Source organism: Micromys minutus (genome assembly GCF_963924665.1).
Source record: "Micromys minutus genome assembly, chromosome: 1".
Classification (NCBI taxonomy): Eukaryota; Metazoa; Chordata; class Mammalia; order Rodentia; family Muridae; genus Micromys; species Micromys minutus.
Window position 1 is genome coordinate 129,848,457 of NC_137969.1, and position 22,207 is coordinate 129,870,663.

Sequence of the window (22,207 nt, forward strand, 5' to 3'; positions counted from 1 at the left end):
CACTCTCTCTCTCCCCTCCACACTCTCTCACCCTCATGAATCAGGATGTAAAGATTTCAGCTGTTACTCTAGTACCATGCCTATCTGCTTCCCACCATGATGGCCATGGATTAACCCACTAAAACTGCAAGTGAGCCCCCAATCAAATGTCTTCTTCTATAATTTCCCTTGGTATGGTGTGTCATCTCAGCAAGAGAACAGTAACTAAAAAAGATGCCTTTTAATATCAAAACTTAGACAGTCATAGATTGTATAAAATTTTTAAAGGTAACATAAAAGGTCAATTATAAGAAAAAATTGATTGAACGATGGTGTTCAACAATATGTACTAGGTAACAAAATTATTTTTGAAAGACCCAAGAAAGTGATAACTATACAAGCAAGGGGAGTGGTTGCTCTTGATTAGTGCAGGACAGGTGGGAAACCTTACAGAAGGATGTGTTCAGAGTGCCAGCCCCTGGCTTTGCGTGCTGTTCTGGATCGGCTTTATTTTACCTTAGATGTATTAAAACTTTTTCAATAACTTTTCAACTTTGAAACAATTTATATTATTAATAAATGCAGGAGCAATGACCACACAGAATGACCAGAGTAGATAAGAATGGTTCTGTGCTGCCACATGTCTAAGAATGATGAATGCTTGAGTTCTATCAGAAATCTTTCAGTGCTGTTCGAGTTTTTAAATTACACATGTATGAGGTATAGATTTACAAAGCAATTTTAACATAGAATAGGAATAGTAAAGATTTACTTGCAGAACTCCCAGGATGATTTATTGGTGAACACAGACCACCCAGCCTAGCGTTCAGCTTGCAGTAGATTTTTGATAAGTGGTTGTGTTCATATTTATTCTCTGTAAGACAAGGATATCGATCCACAGAATCCCCAGCACCGCACAGCATATGCCGTACACTCAACAAATATGTATTTATTAAACAAGTGAGGGAATAAAGTTGTTTGTCATTAAATCCAAAACAGCTTCAACATAAATCAGTTTCCCAGCTTATCCTTTACCACTAGGACCTAGTTAGAAAATGTGACATCACACTGAGGCATTTGATATCAGTATCAAGGGGATATTCAGGCTGGGGCTAATGTGATTCAAAAGAATGTGGCCGATTTTGCCACCGGAAAGAGCAGAGATCCAGGGACACAGACCTGGTGAGACTGTGCCGTGAGGGGCCAGGGCTCAGGGAAGTTTGGGCCAAGCACGCAGAAAGCGTGCCCCCATTGGTTCATGAGAGCAGGAACCCTGGAATAGAGACTTGTTATCTGCCCAGAAGCCATCACGTGCAGACCAAACACTCAGGCCATTTGCCACCGGTAACAGCAGAGATCCAGGGACACAGGTCTGGCAAGACTGCACTGTGAGTAGCTGGGGTGCAGAGAGGGCTAGGCCTAGCGTGTGGTAGGTGTGGCCCTCCAGTTGGCCCAGGGGAGCAGGAACTCTGCCATAGGGACTCGGTGTCCACCTGGAAGGCCCTTGCGTGCAGACCAAACACTCAAGCCATTTGCCACCTAAAACAGCAGAGATCCAGGGCCACAGGCCAGGTACTCGGGAGAGACAGGAACCAATCACTGACAACAAGACCACGTATAATCACAGACAATAAGATGGCAAGAGGAAAGCAAAAGAACTTACGCAATGGAAATCAAGACAAATTGGCAACATCAGAACCCAGCTCTCCTATCACAGCAAGCAGCAGAATGCCAAACACTCCGGAAAAAGAAGATTCAGACCTGAAATCATACCTCAATATGATAATGGACATCTTTGAGAAGAGTGTGAATAACTCCCTTAAACAAGAACAGAAGGAAAACCACAAAGAAATAGAAGCTTTTAAAGAGGAAACAAGAAAAAGACTCAAAGAAATCAAAGAACTAGAGGAAAACAGAACCAAAGAGATGAAGGAATTTAAGAAGCAATTTAAAATGGAAATGGAAACAATTAAGAAAACAAGAAAAGAAACAACCCTGGAGGTTACAAAAATACTCAACAAAATCCTTGCAAACCGAATACAAGAACACATACACATCAAAACGATCATTCACCATGATCAAGTAGGCTTCATCCCTGGGATGCAGGGATGGTTTAATATACAGAAGTCCATCAACATAATCCACCATATAAACAAACTCAAAGAAAAAAACTACATGGTCATCTCACTAGATGCTGATAAAAAGGATATCAAAGGGATACAAATTGGAAAGGAAGATGTCAGAAAATGGAAAGAGCTCCCATGCTCATGGATTGAAAGGATCAACATTGTAAAAATGGCCATCTTACCTAAAGCAATCTACAGATTCAATGAAATCCCCATCAAAATTCCAACCCAATTCTTCATAGACTTGGAAAGAGAAATGTGCAATTTCATCTGGAATAACAAAAAACCTAGAATAGCGAAATCCATCCTCAACAACAAAAAAAATATCTGCGGGAATCACCATCCCTGACCTCAAGCTATATTACAAGGAAATTGTGTTAAAAACTGCATGGTACTGGTACAGAGATAGGCATGTGCATAAATGTAAAAGAATAGAAGATCCAGAAATGAACCCTCACATATATGGTCACTTGATTTCTGACAAAGGAGCTGTAAACATTCAATGGAAAAAGGACAGCCTCTTCAACAAATAGTGTTGGTCCAACTGGCACTCAGCATGCAGAAGAATAAAAATAGACCCTTTCTTATCTCTTTCTACAAAGCTCAAGTGCAAGTGGATCAAGGATCTCCACATTAAACCAGGTACACTAAAGCTATTAGAAGAGAAAGTATGGAAAACCTTAGAATACATAGGAACAAGGGAAAATTTCCTGAACAGAACACCAATGGCTTGTGCTCTAAGGTCAAAGATCGACAAATGGGACTTAATGAGATTGCAAAGTTTCTGTAAGGCTAAGGACACTGTCAAGAAAACAAAACAGCAGCCAACAGATTGGGAAAAGATCTTTACCAACCTCACATCTGATAGAGGCCTAATATTCAAGGTATACAAAGAACTCAAGAAGTTAGACACCAGAGAATCAAACAATCCTATTTAAAAAACGGGGTACAGAGCTAAACAGAAAGTTCTCAATTGAGGAATATCAAATGACTGAGAAGCATCTAAGGAAGGGCTCAACATCCTTAGCCATCAGGGAAATGCAAATCAAAACAACCCTGAGATTCTACCTCACACCAGTCAGAATGGCTAAGATCAAAAATTTAGATGACAGCAGATGCTGGTGAGGATGTGGAGAAAGAGGAACACTTCTCCACTGTTGGTGGGGTTGTAAACTGGTACAACCACTCTGGAAATCAGTTTGGTGATTCCTCAGAAAATTGGACATAGTACTCCCTGAAGACTCAGTTATTCCACTTCTGGGCATATATCGTAGAGATGCTCCAACATACAACAAAAACACATGAACCACAATGTTCCTAGCAGCCTTATTTATAATAGCCAGAAACTGAAAAAACCCAAATGTCCTCCAGTAGATGAATGAATACAAAAATTGTGGTATATTTACACAATAGAGTACTACTCAGCTATCAGAAACAATGACCTTATGAAATTCCTAAGAAAATGAATGCATCTAGAGAATATCATCCTGAGTGAGATAACCCAGTCACAAAAATACAGACATAATATGCAGTCACTGATAATTGGATACTAACCCCAGAAAGTTCTGAACACCCCAGAAACAACTCACAGACTACATGGAGCCCAAGAAAAACAAAGGCCAAAAAAAAAAGAAAGAAAGAACAAAAGAAAGAAAGAAAGAAAAGAAAAGAAAAGAAAAGAAAAGAAAAGAAATAAAGCTTCAGTCCTTCTTAGGGAAAAAATGTATAGCACCCTCTCAGAGTGTGGTACCCCTGGACCTCAAATCATTAATATCCCAAGAGCTAAGGTAATAGCCTTGTGGCTATTTTTGGTATTCACAGATCATTATGCTTAATCTATACCCAACAAGAAATCTGTTTCCATGTTATGTTCTGTCCTACATCTACTTCATGCTTATGGTAACTAGTGGGATTTCAATGCATGCTATCAAACCTCTAAAAGAATTAAGTACTGACAAAATTATTATGCCCAAATGCCTTTAAATATCTATAAATGTGTCCCTCTTTTTTTTTAAATAAAGAGGTAAGGAATAATAATAATAAAAGGATTTATGCAAATATGTACCCAAATACAAAGTATGAAAACAATGTTTTTAAAGGTTGAGCACATTGTGCAAATCACTGAATACCTGCATCAAAAAAAAAAGAAAGAAAGAAAGAAAGAAAAAGAAAAAGAATGTAGCCACTCCATCCCAAAGTTTAAAATCACAGTTGAATACATCTACTAAAAACTATTAAGGCTGTTTAGCTTGCCGCTACTCCTACCCAAGTATGGGCTAGACTTAGTGATTTATTTCTGAAAACTGAACCTGGAATAAGAAATACAAAAACCATTGTAGGGTTTAATGTTGTACACCTTTAATCCCAGCACTTGGGAGGCAGAGGCACGCAGATCTCTGAGAGTTCAAGTCCAGCCTGGTCTACATAGCAAGTACCAGGCAAGCCAATAGTCCAGACTCAATTAGCTGGTTGTTAATGAGGCCATGTTGATAGAAATCCCTCCTGATTGGGTGCTGTGAAGAGAGCACCTTGCCTCTGTGGAATTACCAAAATTCCCAACCCAATCTCATCAGGAAAACAAAAACAAAAACAAAGAAGCCCAAACTGAAGGATAGTCCATAAAATTTCCAAATAATATTCCTCAAAACTGTCAAAAAGCACGGCAAACAAGAGAAGAAATGCAGAGCCATCTCAGACTAGACAGGATGAGGGAGGCATGGCCACTAAATGGAATGCTGTTTCCCGGATTACATCATCAGACAGAAAGGGCCCATTAACAGCAAGGCCGTAATGAAGCCTGCAGTGTAGTGAACAGTAAAAATATGGCAGTGTTGGTTTCTCGGTGTTAAAAATGAACATGCTGAGACTATGGGGGTTAGTGATAGTTCAAACTGGATGAAGAGTGCAAGGGGTGTCCACAGTATCTTGTCAACTTTTCTGTGCACCTATTCCAAGATTATAATTTCTATATGCCCTCCGAGTGTGTAAGAATAGGTATACAAAAGGTGGCAGCCACACAGGACAAGGTTCTCATCTTCCATCACCCTGACTGTGGACATAGTCGGACTCCAACACTGTTCCTTTGTAAATAGCTGCTACTGGGCTACCCCTGTACAGATCCATGTCTGGAGCATTGGGGTGTATGGTCTACTGTGAATCAAACTGTTCAGTCTGGAGTGGGCTTTTTTAGCACATATTATGAATAGTAGCTTACCGTCTTTCCAGAGAATTCTAAATGGAATTGTTTAACCATTGCCCTAGCTTTACACACATCAGCACACTTACTTCCCATCCCTAAGAGGCCAAGAATGCTTTGAGGGAAAACACAAAATATCTTACAGTTTTTAGAAAGCTACATTTTAGATCCTCTTGTTGCCCGCCCCTCCCTTAATCTTAAAACACACAACAAGAAACTGCCAGAGTTGTGTGGGGGTTGGGGTACTGGCTTAGTTACACTTCAATTGCTGTTGTAAAACACCATGACCAAGAGTAAGTTAGGGAGGAGGGGATCTATTTTACCTTAGCACTTAGAAGTCCATCACTGAGAGAAGCCAGGGCAGGAACTACAGCAGAAGCCATTGAGGAATTGTAATTACTGATCCACTACTCATGGCTTCCTCAGCCTGCTTTCTTACACAACCCAGAATCACCTTCCCAGGAGTGTCACCACCCAGGCCATCCCACCTCAAGCATTAATCAAGACAGCACTCCACGGACTTGCCGACTGGCCAATCCGATGGAGGCGTTTTCTCAGTTGTAGTTTCCTCTTCTCAGATGCCTCTAGCTTGTGTCAAGTTGTCATAAAACTGCCAAGTACAGGGCTAGAGAGAAGGCTCAGTGGTTAAGAGCACTGACTGCTCTTCCAGAGGTCCTGAGTTCAAATCCCAGCAACCACATGGTGGCTCACAACCATCTGTAATAGGATGCTCTCTTCTGAAGTGTCTGAAGACAACTACAGTATACTCACATATAAATAAAATGAATAAACCAAAAAAAAAAAAAAAAAACACCTGCCAAGTATAGATGCTCTGCCTGTGATTGTTTGGCTACTGTAGCTATACAAATACGTGAGAGAAGCTATTTGGAAGGAGGAAATCTATTGAGCTTACAGAGGTTTCCATCCATGGTCACTTGCCTTCCATTATTTCTGGACCAAATGAAGCAGAATATTATGATAGAAGAGCTTGGTACAGCCAAGTCACTTACCTCATGATGACACAAAGAAAGCAGGCCTGCATTACAGGCCTTCCATCCTCCCTTTTAGATCTATCTAGGACCAGCCATTGGATGCCACTGCCCACATTCAGGGTGGCTTCCCACATATATTTAATGGATGGTAGAAACACCCTTCAGACACACAGAGGCGTGCTTTAATAATCTAGGTGATTCCTAACCCAAGTCAATCCACCATATTGCTCTTTATCGAAAAGTCAAGAAGTTATGAGAAATGGAAGCTAACAGTTATTTAAAAAAAAAAAAACTCATCTACAGACACTTCCTTACTTTCTCCCATACCTAAACTACTGCAGTGAATGGGCTAAATAACTGGAATCCCAACAGAGTGGAGAGGCTTTTAAGGAAGATGCTTGACTTGGTCAAGAACTTGGACATAACCAACAATGGCCAGAACTTAGTGAAAGGGAAAAGAGGACAGGATAGAAGCAGGACAATGTGTGTAAGACCTCACTGACCAAGGTCTCGAACTCTAACCCAGTGAGATGTCCCAGGAGTACTCAAAGCTTGGCAGAAAAACCATCCAACTCCCATGATTCAAAGGGCTTTCTGCTCTCTAACAGATACAGCAGGAAACCCTACCAGTGTTCTGTCACCTGCTCCTGGAGGAGCTCCAGCAAACACTAAAAGTCCTGCCTGACTCAAGAGGCAAAGAAAACCCGAGGTTTAAAAAGGCCAAAGACACATAATAAAATGTCCAGGGTCATCACTGTCTAGAAGAAGTGAAATAACCGCACATGCTATTTTTAACTGGTGAGCTATGAATTCGGACTGTTTATGAGATAATAGTTATGAATCAGTGACCAATTTCTTGAATTTGATCCTAGTGTTGTGGGGTAGTATAAGAAAATGCCTGCTAAGGAAGTCGCAAATTCAAGTGTTAAAGAATAAAGTGCTGTCTCCAACATACTCTCCAATGGGCCAACAGTTACAATAAATCACATATATGTAGATATAAGATGACAATGTTATTAAAATCAGAAAACTCAACATGAAGAGTAAAATTACTCTATTACAACTTATTACTCTATTATAACTTTTTGGTATGGTTTATGGTCTTTCGTAGTGAAATATAAAAGAACTCTCCCAAGCTATTATTCTGGTAGTGTATGGGATTGAGCAGAAAAGAAAGTCAGAGCCAGGAAGCATGAAAGATGGCTTGGACTCAGAAGTTGGTGGTGGATGTGGAAGGATCCTTCTGTTGTCGACGAGCCTTGAACGTAGGGGGATAACCCTGGGGAATGAAAGAAAAACTATGTTTTATTTATGCATGTCAACAGAATTACACTAGTTTTACAACTGATTCAATAACACAATGCTAATTTCCTAGGTGTATCATTAAGATCACCACCAATGTATTATATATCACATCGCCATTGTGACTGTTATCAATGTCGTGATAACTTGTTTCCATTGCTATAATAAATCATCATGAACGGACATGCCAAAATTCCAGCCAAATGCATCTGGGGTTCAGGAGATGTTGAGGGAGACAGTCATGGCACGATGCTGCTGCTGGTGGTGGTCGAGGTGGCATTAGCGTTGGCACTGCTGTTGGCATTCATGGTACTGGTTATGTGGATATTCTTGGTACTGGTGATTGTTGGTAATGATGATATTGATGTTGCAGTGTGGTTGGTGGTGTTAATGATGTAGATGATATTGATTGTTGTTGGTGTTGATAGCATTGTAGGTAGAATTGGAATTGGTGGTGATTGTAATGGTGGTCATGAGATGGTTGCTGCTGGTTATAGTGCTGATAATGGTAAAAGCCTCCCACTATCCTGAGGTACAGTCAGGTCTGGTACCCATTGCCTTGGGCAAAGTTTATTTGAATTCTAGACTGACAATGGTGCCTTTGGTTTCTCTCAGTACTTCAGGCTACAACAGCAGGTTCTCTGACAGACAAATGAAATTCTGTAAGAGACCTTAAAATTAAAGTGAGGCAAGATGTCACCTCTCATCAAGGGCTTGTAACCAGTAGTCCACTGAGCCTTCTTTACAAGCCCCAACCTTCAACTTTTAGATATGTACTTCTTATCTCAAAAATAGGCACACACCACAAAAGGAAAATTTTGTTTCATTTACAGTGTCCATGGTATGAATTTGGCCATGATTACCAAACAACTACAAATCAAGTAGACAAGTTTCACAATTAGACCCTCTGGAAACTCTAGACCCTGTTAGAAGGGAAATAATGGAAAACTACACTATCAACCTTCAAGCCTCTCTCCAGCTTAGGAAACTCGAGAAGGGAGAATTCTGTATGTCAGATGAGAACAGACATTAAACAAACGATACTGTCTTCTAGCGAACTCAAAGCTGGGTCTCAGTTTGCCGCACTCGGATGAAGGTGGTGCATATCAACAAACGCGAGCCTTAAACAAGACTGTCTAGGCATACTCTCAAACCAGGTGGTGCTGGGCTTCCATGTTAGCTCTTGGTCCAAAAGATTACATGAGTAATATGATTTACTCAATTACATTGTCTGGGCTAATTTGACACTCACACATAAATATGACCATCCCTTCTATGCCTACTAGTGTAAATCCTTCATGCTTAGTGGGAAAAGTTACAAGTTAAAAAATCCTGTTCATTCGAAGATAGGTGTACAAAGATGCTCACAAAGGTTGCTTAGAATAGCAAAACACAAGAGAGGCACAAACGTCCTTTAAATAAATTACACACATCCATGTTTCAGAAATATTTGTGGTGGTTTTATTTTAATGGTACAGAAAGAGCTTCAAAGCTATCAATCTGGGAGAAAAGCAAGCTGCAGAACAAAGTCTAATAGTGTTAAGTTTTAGAAGTCGGTGTAAGTACCTGCTGTGTGAGGCACTGATATGTATGTTCAAAGAAGGGGGTTTGGTAAGGGCCTTCTGCACACCTTCATCTATGACAGAAATGTCAGTGGATTGAATAAAGAGGAATTTTCTGGGTTTTCTCTATGTAACTGGGTAGTTGAACATTTTAACTATAGTCACGATTGGTATTCATTTTTGTAGTTTTACCAAAAACAAACGTATTTAAGTCAATGGCAATAAAACGGCAAAGGAATTTTTAGAGAGATTTAAGGTTGTTCTGTATTTTATTTCTTAATTGTCGACTTGGGAGGCTGAGGCAGGAGGATCACTGGACTCAAGAGTTCATTGGGAGGCCCCGTCTCAAGAAAATAATAGACCGGAAACTCCAGCATTTAGGAGACTGAGACAGGAGGATTGTGAACTAGAGATAAACTTGGGCAACATAGTGAATCCCAGGCCAGCCTGGGTTACATAGCAAGTGCTGACTGAAGTTTTCAGGAAGAGCTCGTACCCACGGTAAAGTCTGCTTAGGGTCTCACTCCTTGTGGACAGTCAGCATTACAATTACAAACCCAGGGCCTACTTATCTTGAGCCATCTTAGCCCCCAAGTTTGCTGCCTGACTGTGCTTGATCAAGCATCTTGTGACAGTTAGGTAAATCCCTTTGAAATGTCCCAACAGACCTGAGCTTTTACCCGCTGAAAAGCTAAAAATGCCATGATCTAGTTAGTACCTGAGGCTATAACTGAGATTTTCTTACCTGATAACCTGCCTACCTAGTTCACACACATACACACCACACACATACATACACCACACACATACACACCATACCACACACATACACACCACACACCACACACACACACACACATACACCCACACAGAGACACACACACATCACACACACACAGAGATACACACAGAGACACACACACATCACACACACACATCACACACACACACAGAGACACACACACAGACACACACACACCACACACACACCACACACATACACATACACCACACCATACACACACACACATACCACACACCACACATATACATGCACATATATACACACACACACTACACACCACACACATACACTCACACATATACACACACCACACACATACATGCACACACATACACACACATACACACACACATATACACACACCACACCACCACACACATACACACATATTACACACACACACACACATACACACACACACCAGCACACACAGAGAAAGGAGAGACAGAGATAGAGAGAGACAGAGACAGGGAGAAGAAAATGTTTCGGTTTATGATTTTCTTTGTTCTGTTACTGTAACAACTTCATGAAATCATTACCACCTTGGAACATGGAATTTAAGGAGACCTATATCTGTTTGGCTCCAGAATAAACTATCTCTTAGCCTATTTGAATGAGAGCTGTTTTTCACATTGACAAGATTGTGTGTCTCAAACAAACGCAAACAGAAAGTAAAGCATTTGGAAACAAAATGATGGATAAGTTTTCACATTGAGACCTGGGAAGCAGAGGGAGTTCCACATAGAAGAGTCCAGAAGGAGACCGCTGAGCGACCCCAGGAACGGGGACTACAGCTTCAAAACAGTCCATGTTCTCAGAGCAGCTCCAGAGGATGCTTCTGAACTGAGAAGGGTCCGCTGATTGGCCTTCAGGTCCCATAGTATGTGCCTGTGTAAACCTGGGTGCCCTTTGCCCAGCCCCATGCACAAGAGTCAGAGCTATGGCAGGTAAGCCTACACCTTCCAGGAAGCACAGAAGCAGCCCTATAAAAAAAAAATACTGACCTCCTGAGCCAATACTCCCTCAAAGTCAAAGTGTGAGACTTAAAATCTAAGGGTACTCTCACAATTTCTTTCCTTGGTTAGCCACCAAAGCACCCATCCATGCCCCAGGCCCTAATCTGTAGAGTGTACTGTCCTAAAAAAAACTCGGAGTTGCTACCTTTAGAATCAGTGTGGAAGTCACACACTGATGATCCAGACCAAAGCAAAACAAAAACAAAAATCAAAACAGAAAAATCTTGCCTTCAACATATAAAATCATTAAGCTAAATGATACTAGTCTCGTTTTCTTTCTTAAATTAGTAGAATTTCGGCCACTATTTTAAGTCTGCACTTACTCAGAAGATTCGATGGTATTGCTATCTTCAAGTTAATCATAATTAAAAAAATCTACCACTTACATTGTTTTAGTCACATGGTCACACACATCATTGTAGGAGCTGGACATACCTTGCACATTTCATCCCTACTATAGTTAGACGGAGGTGTGTTATTGTCCCTATTTTGCTGGTGAACAAACTGGAGCTGGCAGCTACATCCTGGAAGCTAATTTGTGTTTCTGGTTTCTGAGCCTGCTTTTTGAACTGCTATGTTCTTGCAGAAGGGAAACAAGAAATCTAGTCTTTGGAAGAGAGCAAACTGTTGCCTATAAAGCACCTCATCATTTGGACTTAGGGAGACTCTGGACTTTTTCTCCACCTACTTAGTCAACGGTTTGAACCTGCGTTAGATAGATTTTGAATGAATTGCTGTGATGGAACTGTGGATGGTGTTGCGTAGTTACAGGAAGTAAGTTACTAAGGATGTATCTTGGAAGGGTACATTTTGTCCCAGGCTCCTTGCTGTTATGGCTCTCTGTTTCATGACTACCCTGTGGCAGGTGACTTTATTTCACCACGCCCTCTTTGCTTGGCTCTCGAACAATGAAACCAGCCAGCATGGGCTCAGACTTATAAAAGACATAGCTAAGATAACTCCTTCTATGAACCATTTGTCACAATGATGAAGAGTCAGAGAAACGCAGTTGCTTTATTCTACAGCCTAGTACAAGAATATGTTATAGGAATAGTATATATTTGCAAATAAAAATGTACCAGCCAAGACATCAGCCACATTAGTCTATTGGTTCAACTGGAAACATTCAGCCAAGGCACCGTCTGGGTCATGGGTCACTGAATGAGGAATTCTCGGAAAAACTAAAAAGGCATGGTGCCTCAGGGAGGCGGTGTGTGTTGAGAAGGAAAGCAGGTGGCACAAACCGTGAAAATAAGAGCAAATGGCCTCCCTACCAAGAAGCCCTCCTGTGTGGGGGGTGAACTTGGCTCTGGCTCAGACCTCACTTATGATGAGCCAGCAAGAGGGGGACAAGGCAATGGTGAGATGTGGGCGCAGGGACTGAGGGAGACATGCTGTTACTTTGGTGTCTTCCCATCCCTAGTGAAACGGAGTTAAAATGAGTTCATGCCACCTCTCTGGGGGAAATGAGCCAGATACAAAAAGTGCAAAGTTTGAACGATGTCTCCAGGAAGAACAAAAGGAAAACCTTACCTTTTGAAATGTCAGATCGGTGGCTTTCGAACCGTGTTACATCAAACCCTGCCCTAGGAGTTCTGCAAATCTCCTCATTAGTGTTTCATTTTTAGGAAACATCTGGGCTTAACAATCCACCAGCACACTCAGATGGCTTGTAGATTAAGTTTGAACCCCATGAACATTTGATGTCACCTGGGAGGTTAACTCATTTCTATGAAAAGCCCTAAAATGAAAACTCTTTCACTATCCTTGCTTCTTTGAGTAGAATTCCAGATGTCGCAAAGCAGCTGTTAAAAACAGACCAAAGCACTACTGAAAACAATACAACTGTGTATATTTGAATAATCATAATAACAAAACTAAATTCTAGTATTAACTGGGTATGAAGAACTTTCCTGGCGCCAATTATCCATGATTCCAAAAAATTACTGAGAAGCTTCATTGTTCTCTTTAATTAACTCTATACAATCATTTTGGGGGAATATATCTTATATATAAAGCAGCACACACACACACACACACACACACACACACACACACATGAATGCACACATGCACAGTTCTATATCACTGGGGGATGGGCCAGTTAACAACATGCTTGCTGTCCTGAGCTCAGATTGCCAGCGCCCATGTGATCCTAGAGTAGCCGCATGCATTTGTAACCAACATAGGGCAGGAGACAGAGACAAGAGGCTCTCTGGGGCTTTCTTTCTGTCTAGCCAGTCTAGCCAAACACATGAACTCCAAGCTCAAAGAGACCCTGTCTCAAAAAAGAAAGAAAGAGAGAGAGAGAGAGAGAGAGAGAGAGAGAGAGAGAGAGAGAGAGAGAGAAGGGAGGAAGGAAGGAAGGAAGAACGGAAGGAAGGAAGGAAGGAAGGAAGGAAGGTGAGGAGAGATTGAGCAAGACACCCAGTGTCAACCTCTGGCTTCCACAAAGGTGTGCATACACATGAATGCACACCAGTGCACATGTACAAGCACACACACAGAGGTAACACACCCTTTCTCTTGTGTGGATTATTACCACAGTGTGGAAATGCTGCTTCAGTGTGAGTAACCTCCACCTGGTCCTCTTTGTTAACTCTAAGTTTTAACAACTTGGAAAACCTCACGAGCAAGTCTGGCTATGACATCAGAATTTCCTTTGGAACGTCTGGCCCATTATCAAAAGCCCCCTTCTGTTCTGGCATTTTTCAACATCATCCAGGGACCTATGAAACCTGTAGATGATGGGCCGAGAGGCAAAACAGCACAGGAAAGGGGCGGGACAAATGAGGCCATCAAGTCTGGCTCCTTTTGTTTTAGTTGAAAATAAAAAAATGTAATACAATATATCTGATCGTGGTGTCCTCTCCCCCAATCTTCTCCCAGACCCTCCCCATCCACCCAACTCGTCTCCCCACCCCTTTCTGAAAATAAAATCCCCAAACAAACCAGAATAAAGAAAAAGAAGAAAAGGCACCACACACACGCACACACACATACACACACTCACACACACCATACATATACAAAATTTTAAAACATTAATATACAAGATAAGATTTCAGTGAAATTAAAAAGAAGGGAGAGAGAGAGAGAGAGAGAGAGAGAGAGAGAGAGAGAGAGAGAGAGAGAGAAAGGAAAAGAGAAAGTCCAAACAAAGGAATATGAGACCAGAAACAAAACAAAACAAAATCTTCAAAACTCCCAGAGTTCATTTTGTGCTGGTCATCTGTTCAGCACAGGACCTACCCTTAAGTGTCGTCTCTGTACCCAGTAAGACTCTCTGGAGAAAACTACCTTTTTCTTTGCAAGTGGTTGTCTCATGGAGATAGCTTCTTGATTAGAATTTGTACCCGAATTACTTTCCTTCTCAGGACCCCATCTTCTTGGACCTGTGTAGGCCCAGAGCACGCTGCCATAGCCTTTGTGAGCTACAATGTGCTTCAGTTCTGTTGTATCTGGAAGACAGTTTCCTTGGTGTCCCCACATCTGTAGGCTTAGACTTTTCAAAACCTACTTTATTTAGGGTTCTTTTTTTTAAGAATTATTTATTTTATGCATATGATTACAGTGCAGCTGTCTTCAGACACACCAGAAGAGGGCATTGGATCCCATTACACATGGTTGTGAGCCATCATGTGGTTGCTGGGATTTGAACTCAGGACCCCTGAAAGAGCATTCAGTGCTCTTAACCGCTGAGCCATCTCTCCAGCCCCCTATTTGGGTTTCTTAAATGCTTCAGCCTCTTTTCTAGCCCACTGGCTAGAGAGGGAGGGGAGAAGGGCAGTTGTAGAAAAAGGGATTGTAGGCCAGTTTAGAAAGAGTTCCTTGGGGATATCACACTCTTTATTGTCAGGATATTAGCAAACACCAAACACATGTCAGTAACGATCCAGAAAGTCCAGAACCAGCTGGAATACCACAAGAAGTTCTTTGGTGTGTTTCTATCTTCGAAGCAAAGACCAGCGAAGACTAGTGAAGATTGTGAAGACCATTGAGGATCAGCAATGCAAATTGTCCTCTCGATGATGGTGGGGCTCCATTTATATTCTTCCTAAGCACCACGCACCCTCTCAAGTGTCTGTTTTCAGCATCCAGACGAACATCACACGACACAGCTGAGTTGTTAAAGAAACCAGACGTTCCCACTTCCCCCAACCCTTACAAATTTCCTTCCTCTTCTACATGATTCCCTGAGATCTGAGGGTGGGGTCCGATAAAGACATCCCATTTAGGACAAAGTGTCCCAAGGTCTCGCTCCCTGCACATCATCCAGTTGTGTGACACAACCTTTTTTTCAGAAAAGTAAGGGGTAACAGGAAAGATAGAGAACTTAGAAGAGGGGTGTGGCTTATGCAGAAGTGTCGTGTTTATACAAACATATGTAAAAACTATATTCATAACTATTTTCATTTTAATTTTTCAAATATACATCACCACTCCCATTCACCGCAGCTGTGCTCAAGAGAGATGAGAGGTGAAGTCTGTCCTCTAGAGCCTGGACCATGTACACAACTCCTGCACTCATCTGAGCAGCGCTGGAAAGTCGGAAGCATTGAGGCTGGGTACTGGGCGACTTTCTGGTCCTTTCTGACCATCATGTTTTCAGTGTGCAAGAAGGTAAGCCTGTGCTCCTGTGTGCTGCTGACGTCCTAGATGGACAATAATGGAGTAACACTTATGCTGTCAGACTATTGGGGAAAAAAATGGACCGGGGAACTAAACCCCAGCCCTGACCTTCCAGAACCCAGTGCTGGGGAAAGAGAAAGGCTAAAGTCCTGACCCCAGGAGGAACTCACCTCCTGAGAAGAGCTTCTCACAGCTCCGACAGCCAAGCCAAGACAGTGATGGCAGGACCACACTTGGACTATGATTGCTTATGTGTGCATGCCTCCTGCATACAGTAAGCCCACCCATGAAGTCAGCATGCTGGAAGAGAGACTTGGGGGTCACTAGACTCCTTCCTTTGTTCTTCTTCCAGGTCTGGCCATGTTGAGTAAGTCACCTTTCTCTCCTTTCCACTATCAGCTCTTTCATTAGCACGGTGGAAACTAGTCCTGGAGAGGAGCTTTTTGAGCCTCCCAGGGTCTGACCCTAACAAGAGCTTCAGTAAGTGTAGGTTTGGCCTCATTCCGTAGTCTATTCTACCTTTACGTATTTCAATCCCCCATGATAAGAAATTAATAAATATAATATGTCTGCCTTCTCTGAACTTTCTTTCTAAAATAAATTCCATGAGGCAGCCTCCTCTGAACCTCGGATGTGACAAAAGTCACTCGGTAGTCACGCCCCGGAGGAATGGCGAGTTCTTTCTCCCCCTTCCCTTCCGAGTCTTCTTTAGTGGCTATTATCACACTTCTGCTATTTTCTTCTTCTCAGCTCTTGGGCCCAGAATGTCACCGCAGACTTTATGTCCGATGCCTCACTCCCCCACTGTGTCTGTTCATGGAGTTACAATGACAAATGTCTCTGGCAAAAAATAATCTCAGAGGGTTCCAAAGTGCAAATCAACTTGCCTGAAATTCCTCAACAGTAAATAGGTTCTTGTGTACCATTTTATGAAAGTGTATGTGCAGCCAAGTACATGTCCATGTCTCTGTGTGTGCACTAGTGTCATATGTATGTACCCATGTGTGTGTGCATGTAAATACATGTATGTGTCTGTGTGCATGTTTATGTGTGTGCACTCATATCTCTGTACATATATGTGTGTACATGTGTGTGTGCATGTGTGTGTGTGCGTGTGTGTGTGTGTGTATAGGTCAGAGCAGACAGTTCTCTCTTATTATAAGGGTCCTGGGGATCTAACTAGGCTTGTGATGCTTGAAGGTAAGCACTTTTACCCAATAAGCCATCTCACCGACTCATCTTGTAGTTTTTGTCAGCAAAGCTCCGTAGGTTGTGAAGCACGGTGTCAAAGGGTGGAACAGTTGAAGCCTGTTCTTGGCCTTGGGCGGGACACCAAGGATTGCGTTTGTGCTATGTCCCTTTACAAGCTTTCTTTGGGCTGTTTGTCACCACGTCCTGAAATAAGAAGAGTGGCTCCTAGGCCTTTGATGCAAGCCTTCGTCCCTTTCTCTTTCCCTTCCTTCTCTCCTTCCTTCCCCCTCCCTCCCCCATCAGCAGGTTGTTCCTCTGCAGCATTAACAAGTTCAGTGGTAGTGTAATCAATGTCTCCCGGGACCCATCCCTATCATGCCCGAGTTTCTCTCAACAGCTTTTTAAGACACAAGGTCTGAGAGACAAGCAAGACACTGACTGACTCCATGAACCTCCCTGAGGCCCCTTGCTTTATTCTGCAGAAAGATGTGAGCTCCCTGGCTTCAGTCTTGGCTTGTTTTCCCAGCAGCAGCCATTGTTGAGGTTTTAGTGTAGGGGTTTGTTTAGTAGAAGACCCATAGGCTACCACAGCTCTTCTGTGAAAGCTCGGGGGTGTTTCTGGTGTTCTCACTAGAGGGCACCAGACCCTACAATTGTGTCCTGGGTCATCTCTACACCCAGGGCCTGTACTTGGTCCAAATCCAAGCTTATGTTGTGGAAAGCTTTTGAATGTACATAATAAGATCCAGAGAGACAGGGGCCATCTCTATGAAGGCCGAGTGGGTTTTTCAGACTTCTACTGGGAAGGCTCTCAAGTCCCGATTCAGAGAGCAGACCCACTAGTGGGGAATCTGGTGCCTCGGCAAATTCAAAGGCTCTGGAGACAGACCCAGCTAAGCCACAGGGACTTCAAAAGTGGGTGTGGAGGCTCACATCCAATGTGCTTTACAAAGACTTCTTCCCATACGTCATAACTCTGTTCTTTTGCTCCTTCTGCTATAAGATTGGGAAGCTCAAAATCATTTACTCAAAGTTGAAAGACGGCATCCGACCACTGCAACCAACCCCTTGGAGAAAAAGCTCTGTATTCACGGTACATTCTGCATTTTTTTTTTCTTTCCACTTTTAGACCAGCAAGGCACAAGGAAGTGACTTACCTCTCCCTCCACTAGACTACCCACATGATTATGGTGTTGAGCCGAGTCCAAGGCAGCTGCAGCTGGGACCCTGTGTTATGCAGAACCCTGGGCATCTACTAAACGGGTTTTGGAGCTTAAAGAGCCAGAGCCTCCATCTGGGACCATGGAGGAGGGCAACAGTGGCTTTCGGGATCCCACACCATTAGGAAGCAGTGTCTCTCGATATCTGGGTCAGATGCAAGAGGAGATAGAGTGAGAATTGGTAAAACAGCAGTGTCCCCACCCAGACTCCAGGAGCAACGCTAGCTAGCATTTTACCATTTACACAGTGACCTTGTTCTTGCCTGCACCTAGAGAAAATTATAAAGTAGACATGTTTCTTGTCTGACTTCATCATAGTCACAGCATGACCTTGTCTAAGGCTGCTGTTCTGTGAGATTGCTTGTGGCAGGCAAGAAGACCCATGGCCTACCTCTGAGCAGCAGGCCAGCTCCTGTCAGCTTCTGAAGTGAAGCTTTCTCAGGCTAGCTCCTAGCTGTCTCTCCAAGGGTCTTCCCTTTCTCACCTGCTTGTTTTCCTCCCTAGGGATTCTCATAAGAAAGGTCTCTGCATATTAGAGTTCATCTACACATGGAGAATTGCTGCTTATCCACATAGGTGTGTGTGAGTGTGTGGTGCTTTTGTATGTGGTGTATGCGGTATGTGTGTATGGTATGTGTGTGTGTATGTGGTGTGTGTGTGTGTGTAGATGTCAGAGGTCCCTGAGGATCGACTTCTTTGAACAGTTAGCTATTACATCATTTTGCCATTTTACAACTGTTTTGTGTCTTTTAAGCATCTGTGTCCTGGGTCCCATCTGACTTTTCAGGACAGGGATGGGATGTAGCCCAGTAGTGTAGTAACTGCCTATGATGTTCAGATCTGAGTTCAGTCCTGGACCATTAAAGGTGGGAGCACCATAGCCAAATTGTGGCAGAGTGCCCCAAGGCTAGAAGCTAAGCAATTATGAGTCTTAACCTTGTTCCAAATCTTTCCCTAAACCTGTGCCCTATTCTCCTGCAGGCTTCACAGGCCCTTGCCCCAGGACATGTCCTTCAGAGCGCTCCTTCTTCATAGCCATCATAGGCTTCACAGAAGGTGTATCTCCTAAAGTCCCAGCTTTTGAGTAAACACCCTGAGAGGTGGTCTCTCCTTTCTACAGGATCCCTGCTACATCCAAAACCAAAGTTTTCTACGTCCAACCAAGCACTGATGACATCACATCCAGGATAACAACTTATATTGTTGTTCCTTGAGAATTGGGGGTAGTGGGTGGAGAAATGGGCAGGAGTCTTGAAACAAAAACTCTTTCAACAATTGATTGCCTGAGCAAATGGGGAGGGAAGCAGATTGCCTGTCTATACAGGTCTCCTAACTTACTAAGAAAGTACTCGGGGCTGGAGATCATAAGAACACAGAGTTTGATCCCCTGAACCTTGAGATCCCAGTACTGGGGAAGCTGAGACTGGCAAATCGTAGGGCAATCACTGGCCTCAAAAAGCACGGTGGACAACTCCTAAGCACAACATGCAAAGTTGACACCTCCCTCCCTCTCTGTCTCTGTCTGTCTCTGTCTCATGGGCGCACACAAACTCATAGGGGGGCGGTGTTTCAGTTAGAGAATGAACTCTAATGTGTAGACTGAGCTTTCTGCATGCCTCAAACCAACCCCATCCTCCAGTTCTTTCCGTAGTCATTTTTAGTTGGTTCAGCACACGGGTTCTCTCTGGTAAGGACCGTCAAGATAGCTCTAGAATGTGAACAGATTGGCTGAATATATAGAAATGGTGATTTTTAACCATTGAGTTATTTTGCTTCCAACCAGGTCAGATCCACATCTCCATTTTAATTTCCAATTCCTCACTGTCACAAGGAGAAGAAATGAAATAGGAGCCCAGTTATGACACCTGCCTGCATTTCTGATTCCCATCCTACCTGCATGCTTGCTCTTTTTAAAAATATTTATTTACTATATGTATGTAAATACACCAGAAGAGGGCACCAGATCCCATTACAGATGGTTGTGAGCCACCATGTGGTTGCTGGGAATTGAACTCAGGACCTCTGGAAGAGCAGTCAGTGCTCTTAACCGCTGAGCCATCTCTCCAGCCTATCTTAACTCCCAGTGCTCACTCGTGAAGATGAAAAGTAAAAAATAACCCATGTTATATCATACCATGACGTTCTAAGGTAACAAACTAGTTATGTAGCAAGTGAACACAGAATTAGGCAGTTTTTCCCTATATGTTCTCATGTCATTTCTGACCCTGATCTCCCATCACCAAAATGAAGTTAACCTTTATTCGTTTGTAAGTCCAAAAGCATGGTATTTCAGATGGGTACCTAAAAATACCAACTCTTGCTAGAAAGCCAAGAAAATTACTGATCACACAACTCCAAGACTCTTATGATTTGTTCTGGTAAGTCTGCATAGCATCTAATGAGTTGGTAAACACATGGGTTAGAATACATAGATACCTCAGTTCACAAGAGGCACCATCTGGACTTTCAAAAGGATGACTTTTTCAAAGATCTATTCTCAAGCATGTGTGCACACACACATGTGTAAGGATGCCCACAGAGGCTGAAAGCACCAGATGCTCCAAAGCTGGAGTTACAGCATTTGTGAGCTGCACAGATGTGGTTGCTGGGAACTGTCTCAGGTCCTTCGGAAAGCAGGACATACTCTCCCACTGAGCCTTCTCTCGAAGCCCCAGAGAGTTGATTCTGTCAAAAGATTAAAAGGCAAAATACTCCAGTCCATTAGTGAAACATAATGGGTTTGTACTTTAAATTTTTGCTGTTGACAGTAGAAGCTAAGAAGGTAACTAATGCAACCCCAAAAGTAGTGACAAAAAAGTAGGTCCCAAAGAAGAGAACAAGAGTGCTTGGTGCCACCTGAGCCAAATGCCACTTCCTACCCATTAAGAGGTAGTTCTATAACTTGGTTTCCATTTTTGTATGCAGATTTTTTTTCCTGAGGTAAGAAACAAGAGGGACCCCTTTTGTCCCATCTTTCTATATGTGTTAAATAATTAAGCACCCTTCCACCTGGGGTATCATTAGAAAGTTCTCTGCTTTGAGTTCTGCCCTGGAAGTAAACGTTTATTTACTTTTAGGGAAAGTGACTCAGCAAATGTTTTCACACTTGTGTAAGAATGAAGCCAGGGACAGGAGACTCCCTATTAATGGTATGGGTTGCTTGTTTGCTTAAGATTTATTTTACTATGAGTGTTTTTTCCCTGAATGTGTGTATGTGCACCATATGCATGCCTGGTACCCACAGAGGTCAAAAGTAGGCATCAGATCCCCTGGAACTGAAGCTACGGATGGTTGTGCACCATCATGTGGGTGCTAGGAACCAAGCCCCGATCTTCTTTGAGAACAGCCAGTGCTCTTAATGGAGCCATATCTCCAGTCCTGTTAAACTTGTCTTAAGCATCCATGAGAACAGAACAACAATGGATGAAGAGGGTGGCTTCTCATTCTCCAGAAAGTTCCCTGAGTGACTTATAGTGACATCTGAAGACCATTTGACAGAGGAGGAAAATATAACCCAGGAGAGAAAATCTTATGCCCAAGGTGGTCTTCTGCTCCTTTGGTTGTTCTGAACCCAACTAAGGGTTCAAGAACAAAGAACTTGCAGTTACCTGACCTGATCCTGCTCCCAGCCTATAGGGTTGTCTTTCGATCCCAAGGTCTAGTCATGGACTCAACTCACAATTACCAGTCCATGCACAGACCTCTTGAAGTATCTAGCTGTGAAAAGTCCTGGCTGTGACAATTGTGGACTTTACTCTTGACCACGGGGCATGTCCTACACTCAGGGATGCGGGTAGAAAGTGGACTGCATCCTGCTTAGATTTTTGAGGGCAGGGTCCCCACAAGTCAAGCCAGAAAGTCCAAGCCTAGGAACACATGCCGATTGCTGAAGACCAGTGTTCACGGGGCCCCAGAGCTGGAAGCCACATCCTTGGTTAGGAATCATGTAGCTAGTAAAGCTCTCGCACAAGGAATGCATTGCTGTCATCTAACTAGCTGGTGCCCCATTCTTTTCTCTGATTCTTTTCAATGTCTTGTTTCCCCAACAGTAGTTTCTGGATTCCCTTCCAAAGGCTGAAGTACATTATTAGCAGGACATGGGTTTTGTCAACCTTGACTGTGCTCCTGCCTTTCCATAGTCTGATATGCAGAATCTTCTTTCCATTTTCAGAATTCAGTTCAGAAC